Source organism: Oncorhynchus nerka, linkage group LG7 (genome assembly GCF_034236695.1).
Source record: "Oncorhynchus nerka isolate Pitt River linkage group LG7, Oner_Uvic_2.0, whole genome shotgun sequence".
NCBI lineage: Eukaryota > Metazoa > Chordata > Actinopteri > Salmoniformes > Salmonidae > Oncorhynchus > Oncorhynchus nerka.
Genome location: NC_088402.1, coordinates 27649066 through 27653122, shown reverse-complemented (window position 1 = coordinate 27653122; position 4057 = coordinate 27649066). Strand labels below are relative to the sequence as shown.

General features: G+C 45.2%; 1 protein-coding gene across 1 annotated transcript in view; it reads left to right on the top strand.

Moving 5' to 3' along the window:
* Positions 1-4021: 4021 nt before the first annotated feature.
* LOC115131410 (tetraspanin-13-like) overlaps positions 4022-4057 on the top strand; it is a 7477-nt gene continuing 7441 nt past the window's right edge. Inside the window, exon 1 of the mRNA XM_029663120.2 lies at positions 4022-4057. This exon is cut by the window's right edge and continues 180 nt beyond it. The gene's annotated coding sequence lies outside the window, so the exon portion shown is untranslated.

Below are 4057 nucleotides of genomic sequence, written 5' to 3'. Positions count from 1 at the left end.
TAGCCTCCACATTGACTCTGTACTGGTACCCCCTGTATATAGCCTCCACATTGACTCTGTACTGGTACCCCCTGTATATAGCCTGCACATTGACTCTGTACCGGTACCCCCTGTATATAGCCTCCACATTGACTCTGTACCAGTACCCCCTGTATATAGCCTCCACATTGACTCTGTACCAGTACCCCCTGTATATAGCCTGCACATTGACTCTGTACTGGTACCCCCTGTATATAGCCTCCACATTGACTCTGTACCAGTACCCCCTGTATATAGCCTCCACATTGACTCTGTACTGGTACCCCCTGTATATAGCCTGCACATTGACTCTGTACCAGTACCCCCTGTATATAACCTCCACATTGACTCTGTACCGGTACCCCCTGTATATAGCCTGCACATTGACTCTGTACCAGGTACCCCCTGTATATAACCTCCACATTGACTCTGTACCGGTACCCCCTGTATATAGCCTGCACATTGACTCTGTACCGGTACCCCCTGTATATAACCTCCACATTGACTCTGTACCGGTACCCCCTGTATATAGCCTCCACATTGACTCTGTACCAGGTACCCCCTGTATATAACCTCCACATTGACTCTGTATCAGTACCCCCTGTATATAGCCTCCACATTGACTCTGTATCAGTACCCCCTGTATATAACCTCCACATTGACTCTGTACCGGTACCCTCTGTATATAGCCTCCACATTGACTCTGTATCAGTACCCCCTGTATATAGCCTCCACATTGACTCTGTATCAGTACCCCCTGTATATAACCTCCACATTGACTCTGTATCAGTACCCCCTGTATATAACCTCCACATTGACTCTGTACTGGTACCCCCTGTATATAGCCTGCACATTGACTCTGTATCAGTACCCCCTGTATATAGCCTGCACATTGACTCTGTACCAGTACCCCCTGTATGTAGCCTGCACATTGACTCTGTACCGGTACCCCCTGTATATAGCCTGCACATTGACTCTGTATCAGTACCCCCTGTATATAGTCTCCACATTGACTCTGTACCGGTACCCCCTGTATATAGTCTCCACATTGACTCTGTACCCGTACCCCCTGTATATAACCTCCACATTGACTCTGTATCAGTACCCCCTGTATATAGTCTCCACATTGACTCTGTACCGGTACCCCCTGTATATAGTCTCCACATTGACTCTGTACCCGTACCCCCTGTATATAACCTCCACATTGACTCTGTATCAGTACCCCCTGTATATAGTCTCCACATTGACTCTGTACTGGTACCCCCTGTATGTAGCCTGCACATTGACTCTGTATCAGTACCCCCTGTATATAGCCTGCACATTGACTCTGTACCAGTACCCCCTGTATATAGCCTCCACATTGACTCTGTACTGGTACCCCCTGTATATAGCCTCCACATTGACTCTGTACTGGTACCCCCTGTATATAACCTCCACATTGACTCTGTATCAGTACCCCCTGTATATAGTCTCCACATTGACTCTGTACTGGTACCCCCTGTATGTAGCCTGCACATTGACTCTGTACTGGTACCCCCTGTATATAACCTCCACATTGACTCTGTACCAGTACCCCCTGTATATAGCCTCCACATTGACTCTGTACTGGTACCCCCTGTATATAGCCTGCACATTGACTCTGTACCGGTACCCCCTGTATATAGCCTCCACATTGACTCTGTACTGGTACCCCCTGTATATAACCTCCACATTGACTCTGTACCAGTACCCCTGTATATAACCTCCACATTGACTCTGTACCAGTACCCCTGTATATAGCCTCCACATTGACTCTGTACTGGTACCCCTGTATATAGCCTCCACATTGACTCTGTACTGGTACCCCTGTATATAGCCTGCACATTGACTCTGTACCGGTACCCCCTGTATATAGCCTCCACATTGACTCTGTACCAGTACCCCCTGTATATAGCCTCCACATTGACTCTGTACCAGTACCCCTGTATATAGCCTGCACATTGACTCTGTACTGGTACCCCTGTATATAGCCTCCACATTGACTCTGTACCAGTACCCCTGTATATAGCCTCCACATTGACTCTGTACTGGTACCCCTGTATATAGCCTGCACATTGACTCTGTACCAGTACCCCTGTATATAACCTCCACATTGACTCTGTACCGGTACCCCCTGTATATAGCCTGCACATTGACTCTGTACCAGGTACCCCTGTATATAACCTCCACATTGACTCTGTACCGGTACCCCTGTATATAGCCTGCACATTGACTCTGTACCGGTACCCCTGTATATAACCTCCACATTGACTCTGTACCGGTACCCCTGTATATAGCCTCCACATTGACTCTGTACCAGGTACCCCTGTATATAACCTCCACATTGACTCTGTATCAGTACCCCTGTATATAGCCTCCACATTGACTCTGTATCAGTACCCCTGTATATAACCTCCACATTGACTCTGTACCGGTACCCTCTGTATATAGCCTCCACATTGACTCTGTATCAGTACCCCTGTATATAGCCTCCACATTGACTCTGTATCAGTACCCCTGTATATAACCTCCACATTGACTCTGTATCAGTACCCCTGTATATAACCTCCACATTGACTCTGTACTGGTACCCCTGTATATAGCCTGCACATTGACTCTGTATCAGTACCCCCTGTATATAGCCTGCACATTGACTCTGTACCAGTACCCCTGTATGTAGCCTGCACATTGACTCTGTACCGGTACCCCTGTATATAGCCTGCACATTGACTCTGTATCAGTACCCCTGTATATAGTCTCCACATTGACTCTGTACCGGTACCCCCTGTATATAGTCTCCACATTGACTCTGTACCCGTACCCCCTGTATATAACCTCCACATTGACTCTGTATCAGTACCCCTGTATATAGTCTCCACATTGACTCTGTACCGGTACCCCTGTATATAGTCTCCACATTGACTCTGTACCCGTACCCCCTGTATATAACCTCCACATTGACTCTGTATCAGTACCCCCTGTATATAGTCTCCACATTGACTCTGTACTGGTACCCCCTGTATGTAGCCTGCACATTGACTCTGTATCAGTACCCCCTGTATATAGCCTGCACATTGACTCTGTACCAGTACCCCCTGTATATAGCCTCCACATTGACTCTGTACTGGTACCCCCTGTATATAGCCTCCACATTGACTCTGTACTGGTACCCCCTGTATATAACCTCCACATTGACTCTGTATCAGTACCCCCTGTATATAGTCTCCACATTGACTCTGTACTGGTACCCCCTGTATGTAGCCTGCACATTGACTCTGTACTGGTACCCCCTGTATATAACCTCCACATTGACTCTGTACCAGTACCCCCTGTATATAGCCTCCACATTGACTCTGTACTGGTACCCCCTGTATATAGCCTGCACATTGACTCTGTACCGGTACCCCCTGTATATAGCCTCCACATTGACTCTGTACTGGTACCCCCTGTATATAGCCTCACTATTGTTATTTTACTGCTGCTGTTGATTTATTTGTTACTTTTATTTTCAATGTTTTACGTATCTATTTTTTACTTAACACTTATTTTTCTTAAAACTGCATTGTTGGTTAAATACTTGTAAGTAAGCATTTCACTGTATCCGGAGCATGTGACAAATACAATTTGATTTGGTTTGATATGTCTATAAAACATTCCCCTCCAAAACTAACCATATTTGGGTGAGTATTTTTCACCCCACTTTAGCTGAGAAAGGTAGAAAAGTGTTCTCCCTACAGCTCAATATTGTCAATATACCAGTGTCAACAATGTATTTTTTCATTATAAACATTATTCATTTAAAAAATATATATTATTTGTAATTTGTTTTCAGAAATTACTTATTGCATTTTCTTGTTGGCACAATAAAAGTGGCCATTGATTAAAATGCAATATCACTTGAATGAGTTATCCTCATTGCAATGTTTTGAAATGTAGGCTTTTATTTTTGAAGGTTTCCTCATTACCATACACAAGTCACGTCAACGTTTGTGCTGCTGGCAGAATACTAGTTCATCTTGCG